Source organism: Cyclopterus lumpus, chromosome 14, assembly GCF_009769545.1.
Source record: "Cyclopterus lumpus isolate fCycLum1 chromosome 14, fCycLum1.pri, whole genome shotgun sequence".
NCBI lineage: Eukaryota > Metazoa > Chordata > Actinopteri > Perciformes > Cyclopteridae > Cyclopterus > Cyclopterus lumpus.
This window is the reverse complement of record NC_046979.1, coordinates 18,242,856-18,257,429: the sequence shown is the minus strand read 5'-3', so window position 1 is coordinate 18,257,429 and position 14,574 is coordinate 18,242,856. Positions and strand designations below refer to the sequence as shown.

At 47.5% G+C, this 14,574-nt stretch overlaps 1 protein-coding gene across 12 annotated transcripts in view; it reads left to right on the top strand.

The window, feature by feature from the left end:
* fam222ba (family with sequence similarity 222 member Ba) overlaps positions 1-14,574 on the top strand; it is a 29,985-nt gene that overhangs the window by 1,269 nt on the left and 14,142 nt on the right. For 2 of the 12 annotated variants that reach the window (XM_034550343.1, XM_034550337.1), the window contains exon 1: positions 1,293-2,902. The exons of 4 other annotated variants lie outside the window; for them this stretch is intronic. The gene's annotated coding sequence lies outside the window, so the exon portion shown is untranslated. Of the gene's footprint in view, positions 1-1,292; positions 2,914-3,824; positions 4,233-5,481; positions 5,623-13,278; positions 13,369-14,574 lie in introns of those variants that run through there. 6 more of the 12 variants (XM_034550333.1, XM_034550336.1, XM_034550345.1 and 3 more) reach the window with 4 other exon arrangements.

Genomic DNA, 14,574 nt, shown 5'->3' with positions numbered 1-14,574 from the left:
GGGCTTTCCTCACATGGCCATTTCACGTGGGAGTGTATCAGAGTTCTTTCTATGACTGCATTAACTTTGGCCTTCAGAAAGAGCCCTCTCTCTCTACACACACACACGCACACAAAAAAAGACAAAAAGGCTTCGCCTGCAGACCATTTAATCATAAGCTGTAGCTCACTTTTCCATCTGAAGTGCACTTGCCGATGAAATTCAGCATGGTGTGATGGAAAACCTCCCTCTGCCGCTCCAATTCAGTTGGCTGCTGATTCCTAATCAATCTTTTTATTTATTTTATTCTTCCTCTAACTCAGAACAGAACACTCTGTATTGATGCGGGATCGGTCAAATCTCCCTGAATATGCAGAATTCCCCTTGCAGGTGATGTCAGACTTTCTGCCACATCAGCCCGCGCCTCTTGTTAAATGTGCTCATAACACGTGCTGTGATTAGACATGCAATAACTGGCAGCTTCTGCACTAATGGGAAGATCTGGCTGCTCGTGTGGAACAACAAAGTTCATATGGGGAATGTAAAAGGAAGCACAAAAAAAGCACTCTGTCGGTGCGTCAGAGCATCCATCGCTCCATCACCGCTGATTGTGGTGAGAGACGTGATGCTGCACAGCTGGCTGTCTATAAAACAGCAGCTCCTGAACTTGTTTCATGCTGAGGAGTCCAACGCAGATGTCGGCTATTTGCAAAGGCTCCCACAGATTAATGAGGGGATGGATGGATCCCCGCACTCGATGAATGAGGAAGCGGGTGAGATCTGCACTGTTGCTTTCTTCCGCGGTGCCCCCAAGGTCCCCCAAGGTCCCTCGATTCGGCAATCACTGCTCCATTCGTCTGCGTTTCAAAAAGAGGTGATTTAGCTCCCTAAACTGCCCATATAGGTCACGCTGATGCTCTGATTGTACAATCTCTTGCTCGGTGGGGGAGATAAAAGGGGGGGAGAAGGGGATAAAAAGAAGTTTTATTCATTCTAGACTTGCAATCGATGGGACTTGTCTGTGAAGTGGATCAATAATGCCTCCCTTTGAAATCATCAATCACGTCAGTGGAGAATTTAAAAAGCGTAATTAGGAACAGCGTCCTTAAACATCCTGCATTGACGTCTTCTTTGGTTTGGAGAAAGACACCGTTCTGCATCATTAACTTTGTATTATTGTGTGATGGAGCCTGCTGCTGCTATACTTCCCCACCTGCTGAACTCCGAGCTCTGTGTGTGATTGGGCTTTCAGACCAAATTCTCCCCTCTTTCACTTGCTGATGGATGGGGGGGGGGGGGGGGGGGGGGGGAGAGTGGAGCTTGCGCGCCCAAATTGGCTGGAGTATTGTAGGCCCAGTCCGTATATACTGGAACCCGGGCTTTCACAATGCTCGTTATCGGACACGTTTGCAGCGCTGAGCGTGTGTAATCTTCTCTGTGATCATCTCATTTGATTACTGTTGTCAGGTTCTAGCCTGACGTGTCTCCACATTCTCCAGCGTTCCCATGACTATGCCACAACGTTCACTGTTGCCCATATGTCTCTCTCTGGTAATAAAATGGCATCAATACTGCGGAGAGGGCAGGTGGGTGGTTGTAATGGAGTAATTTATTGTGGTTGTCACAGAAATATAAGTGTTTGATTAGGGAGCCATACACATCAGGCTGCACAAATAGAACCTTTCATCAAATCACGAAGCATGTGACACTATTGACCGCGGAGTCTTCTCTCTGTTTTAAAAAAAATCTTCCCTGCACAAGATTCATAATACAATCTGTGCAGAGCGCGCAGATGCAAAATGCAAGGTTCATACAGCTCAAGGCAACTCTTGTGCCGGTGCACCACATTAACATTTGGGCCAGTAAAATGCATGAACAATATGTCTCATTGCAAGAAAGAATGATTATCATTCTTCAATGACTGAATGTGTTCGAGATATATGTGACAACCTTGGGTAGGTTTTGTTCGCATCATGGAACTTTAAAGGATCTGTTCACCTCAATTATGGCGTTGTGTTTAATTGATTTAGCTTTCATGTGATGGTATGCAGGCAATATTTGACTTATTGCTCAAACAGTATAGTATTAAGACATGGGGCCTTTTATTAATATTGCTTTTGGGGCATCAAGGCTCACTGAATGGTTTGATTATGTGAATTACATGTCAGATCACCACCACCATCAAGACTCAAATCAATCAACTTAATTAATCAGTGCCAAGGTGCATTGAAGCTGCTCTGGAGGCTTGTGGTGTTTGACCTGAAACATCTCAACCCATTATTGCTACTAAATGCTACATCGTTATTTTTATTACGACCCAAATCTGCAAAAGGTTGGGATAATTGAGTTTCTTCTCCTGTGCACCTGTGAAATGGAACACTGTCATATTGGTCTTAGGAATACAAACTTTTAATTTATCACGTAAACAAAGTGCAACAAGAAGACAATTGCTAATTGTTCCAAACAAAACTAATTGTGGAATATATTCGAGATTTTGAGTGATTTTCTTTTTAATTTGCCTCAAAATTGAACATTTGACTAAATAGGTTTAGTTACTTTCCACCAATGGTCATACTATATGTAAAGCGCATTTAGCACCATAACAGCCCATTATCATTATTACATATTAGTTTTAATGTACTTTTATATCTCACAGTCGGCCAAATGATTTAACACGTTATTTCAGGCCAAAGTCCTACAACCACTCGGCCGTCCAATTAAATCCCACCGACTGTCCCTTTAAACCGCTCGGCTGTCCTGCGCAGCGCACATCGCCGTCTGGAACGGTCCCGGTTGCTGCGCATGCGCCATAAGTTGCTGCCGCAGACAGCAGCAGCAGCAGTGATTCGGCAGCGCAGGGCAACGGGAGAAAATCTGTCCGTTTTAAACCATGGCGACGTACTAAACGATGCCTTCCGCTGAGGTAAACGGAGAGTAAGTAGTTGTATCTTGATAACACGGCCGCCGCGCGACACTGTGTGACATCCTCCTGCATTGTGGCACACATATTAGGAAGGCTCGAGGAGGCAACAATGGGACTGTGTATGTTTCAGACTGGCTAGGTTAGCTAGCCCGGAGCCTGGGCAGTCAGCTGGCACACTCACTGACTGGCATCGTGCGGGTTTAAAGCCACTGAACTGCTCCCCGGTATTGTCTGTGTATCTACCGGAAGCCCTCGCGACTTAACTGTCTCTCGTGGGCCAACACATTGTATTCAGGCACCAGAGGAGCCATACATTATTGTTCAAAGCTGGTGTTAACTGAATGAAACTGGGGGCTTGTGTAGTGGAGCTGTCTCGGTCGTACGATAAACAACCAGTGAGGATTAAGCGGGGCTCAATTTGCCTGCCTCATCATCATCATCATCATTATTCATATATCATATATTTTCACCAACTGTGATTTTTATGAACTTGATGCAGATAGTTTTGTGCCATCCTTTCGAGGGGAAATGATAAGTTCCTTCAGCTGGAAGGAGCTGCGGGATGGAGTTGGAAGTGTGGTTATCTTGTGTAAAAGTGTGGCATAGCTGTCTCCTGTCTCCCCCCCCCCCGGTGTCCCATGGTCTCATTAGCGACATGCATGCATATACCCTGATGTCGCCCTCCCTCGTGATCCAGATGTTGTGCGCGCTCATTGCTCGCGGCGCGTCTGCAAATAGCGCATCTCGGTACACCTACGGGAGGGGAAAAAAGGTGTTCCCACCTTGCGAAGGCAAGTGTTAAAGGTGATAACAAAAGGTTGACGTCACCGGGCTCATCCTGATCCTGCCGCACAACCTCGACCACCCGGGAGAGGTGGAGGAGGAGGAGGAGGAGGAGGAGGAGGAGGAGGAGGAGGAAGAAGAGGAGCGCAGGAGGAGTAGTTTCAGAGAGGAGGGAGAGCAGCTTCTTTCTTTCCTCCTTTTTTGTTGTTGCTGCCATAACGTCTAATGGTTCGTGTCTGGAAGGAAAAGGTCTATCTCTGATCACATTGCTGGTAACCTAAGGGCACACTTAACTAATGGGATCCTATCGATGTTTCTCCCCCTCCGAGCCCGAACTGCGCGCGGCGGAATGTTAATGTTGCCACAGCCGGTGCGTGTTGTCTTTGGCTGCTGCGAGTCCGGCTGTATTGTTTGTAGTCGCTCCATAATGTCACGGAGCTTGACGGATGTGATTTAAAGAAAGAAAGAAAGAAAACCCGCAGTAAACGCAACACTCTCCTGCGACTGACTGGACCTAATGGAAGTGACCCGGTTTACTCTGCACATGGTAAGACGATGCCACCGTGTCGAGGGATGGAAGAACGATACACTGTTAAGTCTGCATTTGCATGATGATTATGAAGTTTAATGAATCTGACATTATGTATATAAAGAAAAGAAACATCCACTATTTTGCCCTTTTTACGCGTTTCGTTAATGACAGCAGGGAGGGTGTGCTCAGTGTTATCCTGTGCTTACCCAAACAAGAGGCTGACATTACTTGCCAAAAAGTGCAGTTTTTGCAATGTAGCCTTTCCCCCACGCCCCCCCCCCCCTCCCCCCTCCTCGCATTTTCCAAAGAGCAGATAATTCAATTTCAGACCTTGTTGTCTGGGAAACTCAGGCCCCTAGACTCTCTGCAATTATCGTGTAGAAGGAACCCTTTTTTTTTTGTTTTGCATCAGGGTGCTATGTTTCCCAGCCCAATGAAGATTAATTAGGTCTTAAAAACAAATGACTGCAAGGCCTCTCCCCATCTGTAAAAATGCAGGTCGCCTCTAATGACGGCGATGACGGATACCTGGAGGCATGACAGGGAAATGCTTCAAAGCTACTGTGAGACATGGCGATGCGAAGGCTGGGCTCACAGCACTGCATATGTATAGAGATTTGGCAGCAGTTTCCAGCGTGGAAATGATTAAAGTTTGACTTTATGTCTGCTTTGTGTGTTGGCTCTGACATTATTGAGGCAGCAGACCAGCCTGAATGTCAGGAGCACCGGGTTTCATTTGTTCATGTCACGCCGGTCAGCATTGTAGAAAATTACAGCGTTCCGCCAAATTGAAATACCACTTGAATGCACGTGTTCATTAGATCTCCTCTCCTCCTCTGCCTGTGGGGCTTGTGCTGACTCTTTCACCTGTCTCGCAAACCCCTCAGTCTACACTGAGGGCAAACTGACAGGAAAAAAAAAAAGTTGCTTTGTTTAGTTTCTTTCCAGCCAACGCCTGACAAATTTATTGGGACGTATTGATTACACTGTGGGCAGAGGAGGGTAATTTCCTCTAAAAAAAAAATACTTGCGTGGCATCTTGGCCACGATAGCTTCTCAGTCTATAGATGATGCCCGTAGACGAGGTTAGACTATTAAAAAAAACAAAAAAAACACACACACACACACACACACCAACGTGTTTAAGCATACTTGGGTGTACGCTTTCAAGTAGAGAAGTGAGTAGAGTTCAGTGAGTGTAGTACGCACACCCAAACAGTTCTCCAGACACTAAACTTACTCTATATAACTTTCTTCTTGTAAGCAAAAGGCAAAGCGGATATTTGTGAGTGATCGGTTTCACGGAGTGGAAATCAATCGGTCCTGGCACCTCACGCCGATTCCCAGATGTTCTCCACGTGGCAGCCAAACAATCTGATTCCAGCCATCAGGCTCGACAGGCAAGGTAATTAATTTAATTTAAGGTAATAAAAGGCAGGGTAATAAGAGGATCACATCAAAACTCTGCTTCATTTCTTTGAGACTTATAACGGACCACAAGGTACAAGAACTTGAGCAGATTCTCATGTTCCGGCTGTTGTTGGGATTCGCGGGGAGCTCATTAAAAGCACATTGATTAGCGACGGCCCCGTTCCTGTGATTGTTGACTGTGGAACGGTTCGACTAACCAGCGCCGCCTCTGCTGCAACGGTTCTCCTGCGCTGGAGTGAGCCACTTGGCTGATGCTCGTTTTGGGTTTATTCAAAGCCAGCCATTTGATGTTGCATTTGAGAGACTGCACTTGAATTGGAAATGTGTAACCGCTTCTTCCCTTTTCATTTTCCAGCGGGGGCCCTGTGTATGTTAAATCTCCTGCAGGTGTTGCCTGTGAATTTTATGTGCACAGCGGATTGTTATTCTCCTCACCGCGGTAGCTTCAGATGAGCAGCATTTGTTGAATATAAACCATTTGCTAAATGAGGCTGACCCCCCCGGTCCTGGCCAGCGGGGCAGAGATTTCCCAGGCAGCGATACTCTGCCAGCCGGCTCCACCTTTCGGTCCTCTAGCCACCGGGCCAGCTGTCAGCCCGTGCTCACCCGCCCACTCAGCCACCCACCACTTGAAGAGGCGCTCTGAGAGGTCACCCGTTGGCTCCCCAGCTGCACGAGTCCATTTCCAGACGGAGGGCAGATGTTTGGTAGCCTTTGTGTGAAAGTCAGGAGACTGGGTTGCGAGGGTCAAACGCGGGTCACGCTGGGAGTAAAGAACCGCGGCCACATGACGCATCCGGATCAGGTGTCGGAGGGACGCCACGGGCGACTTCTGGATGCGTCTGAGAACGAGGGACTGATCGGAAAGAGCTCAGGCTTCGGGTCAGCTGTTGCTTGGTATTTACTTTACGTCACATGGGATTGATTGATTTTGTGCCAAGTGACTACAGGCGATCGACCTGATTCGAAGCTACACGCTATCTTTGTTTGTTAGATTTTTGTGTTCTTTTTTTTTTGTTGCATGGATTTGCATGTTAGCCGGCTCCTGCTGGGTAGTTTGTGTAATCAGCCAAACCCAAGGCTTTAAGCCAGGGAGTGCTGCAACCTGATGGTACTAACACCAAGAAGAAGTCTCAGATTGTGTCTTCAGCATGAGAGCAATCAGGGACGAATCTAGGCCTCGCGGGGACAATCGAGGCCGCAGGAGGAACGGAGGTTGGTCTAGGACGGCGTCTGTCGGAGACGACGGGGTTTGTTTATCCGACTCATCTCACCGGACCGGCAGAAGAGCAGGGCAGATACTGCTATCTGTTTATGGTACAAGATAAGGCCGCCTCGATCGGATCGCTGACACTCGCCGCCCTCAATACCAACCCTGTGTAATAAGAGGTTGCCAGGCGAGTCCCATATCACTCCTGGGTAATCCTAATGGGTGCCATTAGCATGTCTGTGGTTTATTGCCGCAGTTTTCCAACGTCCATGCCAACTGTACATATCGGGGCATCATTAGCCACCGCCAGAGAGGCTCAGAGTCTGACCCGGCGTGCAGGGTCGGAGAGAATGCCACAACAAAGCGCCAGTGGAGCTGTAGGGAATATCAAGTGGAGGGCATAGAGGGAGAGCGGACTCAAAGTGTCATAGTTGGTGCAGACATTAGATAAGGATAAGCTACCAGAGGATTATGGAGGGAGGAGATGTAAAATGCTCTCGGCTAATTGGGCTTTATTTTTAATATTTCCGAGGGTTCATTATGAACTAAATTGGCGAAGGTTTTCAGTTCCGGCTGCAGTCTCAAAAAGAGCCTTTTTGGAGCAGGCTTCACAACCTGAATAATGGCAGAATCTTTTTTTTTTTTTTTTTTTTTTGGTTCATGCCGTTTCATTGAACCCAGGGCATAGTTCGTTTAGAGGAATGCTCTTTTTGATTAACCCCATTTTAATCATGTTACATGGTTGCAGTTCATAATTCTTTCCTCATTGTAAGCCTAGTCGCCTCACATTCTCCCTTGCAACAAGGACACAATGCAAGTCACGTATTAGAGGTATTTAAAAGAAATCTCAGTTTTATTAAAAACTAGTGTTTTTTGCTCGTTGTAACCTTTGGCAAGATGCAACAATCTGAAGAGGGGACTTGAGGGTATCCTACAGTTATGTCCTCCACCAGGATGAAAAAGCAGTGAGTGTATCTGAAGCCCCGACAAAGCAGTTGATGCTCGGAGGCTTGCTTTTGTTAAGAGCTTTGCCGGGGAGAGAGGCCGAGGCGAGCGGTCAACGCGCCGCACTTTGCCGTGACCCTCCTCAGTTTATCACCGCCTGCGCCATTTTCCCCCGGCCCCAGTGTGGTGTGTGTGTGTGTGTGTGTGTGTGTGTGCGGGGGCGTGTTTTCTCTCCTCGTTCAGAATGGGGCCCTTTGTAACCTCTTAACCCTCTGGTCCTGTTTGCAGCCATTGTTGGCCGCGCTGAATGGTATCTCCGTGCCTTGAAAAGTAACCAGATGACATTCTTCCTGTTGTTCAAAAGGGCCCAGGGTTGTGCTGTGAAAAGCGACTGAAAGGACAGGCGAAGACTGTGACCTTCAGAGGCTAATCTCTGGCATGTCATTCAGTGCCTGTTTGAAGCGATAGCAGTGCACCAAGTCAAACACAGAAATTCCTATGAGGGTTTCAACAGTTACACGCCAAAAAAAGCAGTCGCGTTAGTTTTCTTTTTCTCTATTGCGCCTCCACTATTAAGGAACCAGAGGGTGTTGTGTAGCGGCTGAACTGAATCGTTATTCTAGACGGGCCGCGTGTCTGACACCTACATTGTCCAAACAGTCGCTCCAGCCTGTGAGTGAGCCCTCTGTACACAGACCTGTGGCATCAGCGGTGCTGCATGCTGAAATACCGCCGCTGCTGTGAAGGCAGTGGGGATGAAATGCACTTAGAGAGACAGTAAACATCGATGCGGCCCTCGAACTGGCCCCGCGTTGTTTACGCCTCCTCCTCCTCCTCCGGTGTGTTTGCCGTCTTGCGTTTCCCAGAATGTGCAGAGATGCAGTTGTTGCTTTGTGGGGGTTTGGCTGTAATCACGGTTCATAGTTCAACTCTGTGGTTGGACTCTGCTGAGCTGCAATCGGACAGGAGCCACGTTGTTCTCCTGAGCTAGAGGACCACACTTGACATGACTGTTTGTGTGCACTGAGAGTATCTTAACAGGATTGTTATTATGAAGATAGTCGCCCACACAATCGGAGCATATCCGTTTTATTTTCATGCGAACGGGTTTAAAAGTTGCCATCAAAGCTTCGAACCGCAACTGCTACATTTCTGCTGCCACATAAAGATGAACAGCCTTCACGGCATAATATGGTGTAGCCACCCAGTTGTAAAGTTGTATCCAACATCGTGACTCTCTAAACCCCCTTAACCAGATGCTTTTAGTCTACACTGATGAAAAGTCTTTAACCATTAACGTGTTCAAGGGGATTTGCTTTTCAGCGCGCTAGAATGCACTTTACGGGCACTGAGCCGTCTTTGTGCCGGTCTAAATGATCTGCGAGAGCCTTTGAGTGAGAACAACGTTTTTTTCCCCTGCGCCTCGTGAATAGCACTCCTGCATCCTGTGTTCGCGCTGCGCCACCTGTATGGGGTTAAGATTGGGGTCAGACCTTTTGCAGGAGCCTGTTGTCTGGGGCGGGGGCGGCCCCCCTTTTTTTCTTCCAGGAGCCGGTTGTGCTGGGGACTGACGTGAAAAAGGAAAAGCTGTCAGGTTTTAAGGGGCCTCATTTGTCTTTCAATGAAAAATGATTGGCACATCTCCTGCCATCACCCCCCACCCCCCCCCCCCCCCCCCCTCCTTTATGTGTGCCGCCATTGAGCACGACGGCAAATGATGAAATTGAGGCAAGTGAGGTTGTTGACAAATGAAGCGTTCATCAGATCAGAAAAGGAAAATGTCAACTTGTAGCACGCGACATCACAACAGTTTTGCACCAGAACATCCCCAGAAGTAGCGTCACAGCCGCAGAAAGTGATGGAGACGGGGGACGGGGTAAGACTGACGGGCCAAGGTTTGAAAGACAGACTTAAAAGTGCTCATGTGTAAAGAGTCCCGAGGCAGCTCGTGTTGCTGCGCGACACAGACGCATTCGTCCTGCTGCGTATCTCGCGAGTCTCATAGCGAGGGTTGGCCTGCGCTGCGTGTCGCCTTTCTGTAATTAATAGCCAGTGAACCCCTCAACCCCCACCAAGGAACCAGGTGCTGCTTGGTGTCGGCTCCGGCATTGTAGACGGGTCCGCAGGGCCGCTGGCGGTGGGTTCCACTGTTATCGGGATAGAACTCCCGCTCCCGGCTGACTGTAGAGGATCGCAGCCGGGGAACCAAAGGAAGCACGAGCTGTTTTGTCATCGCGGGGGGTTGTTGGTGGTTCGTCGGGGCGAAAGACGCGGCCCATTTCGTCCACAATGTGCCAAGCGCCATTGCGCCCGTGTCGTGCCTTTAGCAGGGCGAGAAGCCCTGACAGATTGCCAACCCCCGATGGGGAGATTTACCTGGCCAGCACTGCCAATGGCACTGACACCATCATTAGGCTTTGATCAGCTGCAGTCTGCAAGAGGAAGGAGAGGGAGAGTAATATTCTTGATCTAATTACTAGGAGACATTTCAGGCAGCGTAATGTGTGATTTAACCTTTTGTCAGAGGCTATAAAAGGAAGCTGGGTTAATCTTCCCTGCAACCTTTTCCACGCAGGGGAGAGTGCCTTTTTAAATTTCCCTTTTCCCATGAAGCTGGTGAAAACCTCCACGTCGCCAGTCAGTGCGGTGTGTCTGCCAGCACATGACGGCTGACTTTCTACTTGAAATCTCTCAAGGCGATGGTTCTCTGACCTTTGAATGTTAGCAACAGCTGGTTTGCAGGGACTCATGTGCTTTATGCACTTGGAGAATTGCAAGTGGAACAAAAAAAAATCTGTCCTTTTGACTTCTGTATGCTTCCTCCAAATGGATTGTTTTGCAGCCCTTTTTGTTTCTCTCCCTCTTGCTCTCTCTCTCTCCCTCACCACCCACACATTGCAGCATGATGAGTGCAGGAGACTTGATTGGACAAATAGATCGCAAGTGCAATTTAGGGGTTTGGGTTAATCAGTCAAACACAGTTAAACAATTCTTTGGACATGAGGGGATTAGTCTTGCCCGCGCTGAGCTCATCAGAGCCCATTCTCCCCAGCGCCGGCCGGGCTTTTAGGGCCAAGGGCCACGGCCTCACTGGCTCCATGGAGAACCACACACGCACCCCTCAGCATGCTCCATTGCCTCTGAATGCCCCACCACTCTACTCCTCCTTTTGTTACAGAGTACAATTGGAATGATGGATTAGCAAATTAAATGCAGACCTTTCTATTCATGGCCACCCTTGCTCAAAGTCTCATTCACTGGATCTATCGCAAACCTACTTTAAAAAGGTTCAGGTTCACTGTATGTCCTTAAATTCCTTCAGAAGAGTGTCTTTTGCCCTTGAATGTTTTCCTAAAATCCGCCTCGCCTGCAACTTCCCCAACTTAAGGGCTCTCGGTATCTTGTTTTTACAGGATGACTTCCTGTCCGTTTTCTCTCCGAGTGCTGATCACACTGATAGGAAGTGGCCCCTGCTATGATGATGTGTTGGCAAGCTCGGTGCACAGCTGCAGCCCGGCTGAGCCTGCTCTAGATTACCTGTGTCATTGTCTGCTCCGTGTTCCTGAGAGCAGAACCCTGGCCTGCCAGACCCCCGTCTCTCTCTCTCTCTCTCTCTCTCTCTCTCTCTCTCTCTCTCTATATATATATATATATATATATATATATATATATATATATATATATATATATATATATATATATATATAGTTTTCAATTGCCGTTCACTCACTTCTTTGATTTAGTTTTGCAGTGGCTACTATGAAGTGTACTTTTATTTGTTCTATTATTTACTTACTTTGTTCTATCACTGGTTTCTTTTTTTAAACGCATAGCACCTCGTTGTTTCTGGCGACGCTATCTTTTGAATCTAAATGTCACATTCCCAGCACCTCTGCCACACATGCTGCTCATATGATGTAACTAGAGCTGACGCCATTAGTCGGATAGAGCTGCTGTTGGTAAGTTATAAAAATAACTTTTTTATCATATTTGCTCAAACTGTCACTACATCCTGACAGCAGTACATGATGAATCATGATCCTGGCTTTGCGTTGCCTATTTCTCGCCTCAAACGTGTCCGGAAACATATTTTAGTGAACTGTTTCGCTGTAAGATGAGAACGTTTGTATTCTCCAGCGGGGGGGTGCTTCCTTTTGGGTTGCCTGTTTTCAACATGGCGGCTGGGTAACACACACTATACTTTAAATAGGATATAGTGAGAGTTTGGGCAAATGTGCTAAAATATGTGATACAAATATTTATATAAAATGTGCCAACTGCAGATTGAATTGAATAGTTCGACAGAAAAAATAACCAGCAACTATTTTAATAATTGATTTATTTGTTTTTTTGTTAGCTGAATATCTCTGCGGTGATGTATGTTCAAGATATCAATATCAAGCATTGTTACGTTTTGGTCAATCTTGCACTTTTTATTTATTTTTTAATCTACCAGCCATGTATATTCAGCATCCATCTTCCAAGGGACTCTTCTTATCTTCCACGTTTCCTTTCAGTGCAGCCCAAGTTTAATTCTGTATTACGAAGTTCAGTAACCCAGGTTCGACTTTTTTTTTGTCTGTTTCCCACCAAGCAGATAACGGAGGCCGTGCTATCTTACCCCCCCCCAGTGCAGTGTGATTGCTGTGCTCTGCAGACACCCCAATTAGCGGGACTAGCAGGCCTCCTGAAGGTCACCCCCAGAGCTCTGGTGTGAGAACAGAGGGCTGGGCCGGTCAGGAGCTGTTCTGAGAGTGACACGTCGAGGGGGGGGGGAGACTCAGCTGGACGCAGGAGCACTCAACACAATAACCACACTTCTTTAACGGCAGTTTGCATGTTCTCCATTTTGCATCGCACGGGGTTGACAAAAAAGTGGCCCGCGGATTTTTTGCTAAAGGTCAAGTGTTCTCGGGGACCGTCCCAGTATTCTGTGACCATATCTGAGAGATCCATTTGTCATTAGCTCCAAAGTCCTCTACTTCATCAGCCCGTGTCTGGTGTCTGCTATCTCGGGCCTGATTGATGGCTCTGTCCTTATTGCGGGGAGCGGGGGTCGATGGCAAAAAATTTGCTGCTGAGTGCATTAATGCTGTGCTCAATGGCATAGACCTTTGAGCATGCCTCATCAGTCTTGAATCATTGGACGGCCGCAGGAGATCTGAGATGAGAGCGGGCATGATGCAAGAGAGGGTGATAGGAAAATGAGTTCTATCAACCGGGCTAACTATTACTCATACCACTCTATCTCACTGGTACAGGCCCGAGGACAATATAGATCACTTTTTGTTCACTTTTTGGGCAAAATATAGAACTATTTAGCTCCTACGTTTGCTCACTTTGACATCTCACATATTGATCCGATATCACAGCAATTGTTTTTTGATATTAAACCCAGTACCCGTGTAGGAGTAAAAAAACACAACCAATCCTGGTGCCATGACAACACCAATAACACACCGACTGTATGTGCAGGCTCACAGTCAGACAGACAGGCAGGCAGACGGACGGACGGAGGGTCCTGCGAGCCGGGGAGGGCCAGATGTTCCCTTCGCAGACACAGAGGTGAGATGTTTGCCGTGCCGGGCCCGTGTTTGCCTGGCTCACCAGCTGGCTGCCCAGTGCCCCGAGCCAGGGTCTGCTGGGGGAAAAGCTGGGGACAAAGAGAGGCTCTCACGTATACGCAGGAGATGGAAGGAGAGACCACAACAAGTCTTGTGTGTCGCAAAGGGCGAAAGGAGCCCATCTCACACAAGCCTGTCTCCGGTGGGGAGGGGGGAGGCGTCTTTCATTCCTCAGCTGGTCCGTAGGTGCGAGAGGGGGACTCGTTTGGTCTCGCTGGAGGCCAGACTGAATGTCAGAGCTGCCATGGAGGCGGCTGACCTTACCAACCTTACATAGACACAGGATGCAGACCGATCGGCTTTTATCTGTCATGTACACAGCAGGGCTTGGGATCGGCATGTAGCCATTTGCTTTTGGCTCGTGCGGCTGCAGCAATATATATATATATATATATATATATATTTTTTTAACCCCAGGTCTCCATCTTTCCCTTTTCTGTGGCTTGCATTAAAAATACTGCCACAGAACAGAGGCATTACTAGTGATTACAAATTAAACTGCACATCGAACGAGACGAGGTTAAAACACCTTAGTATTTATGACTGCATCATTATTATATATTACAGCATCTAAACTCTTAAAATGGATGGTACTCTTACAGATGTAGACACACCGCTCACACTTTAATTATGTAAGTTACCACTTAAGATGTTAATGTGTTTAAACGCGTCAGCAATAAATAAGTAACTATTATAAGATTAGTCTCTTAATGCGGAATAATAGTGTGTGTGTGTGTGTGTGTGTGTGTGTGTGTGTGTGTGTGTGTGTGTGTGTGTGTGTGTGTGTGTGTGTGTGTGTGTGTGTGTGTGTGTGTGTGTGTGTGTGTGTGTGTGTGTGTGTGTGTGTGTGTGTGTGTGTGTGTGTGTGTGTGTGTGTGTGTGTGTGTGTGTGTGTGTGTGTGTGTGTGTGTGTGTGTGTGTGTGTGTGTGTGTGTGTGTGTGTGTGTGTGTGTGTGTGTGTGTGTGTGTGTGTGTGTGTGTGTGTGTGTGTGTGTGTGTGTGTGTGTGTGTGTGTGTGTGTAGGCCAGTTAGTATAATGGCAAAGTGGATAAATCTCTCACAGCAGGCCTGTGTAACACTGGGAGCTGTTTTTGTGCGTTAAGCCCTTTTTAGGATGATTTGTGTGAGTCGGCTCTCTCACAGTTAT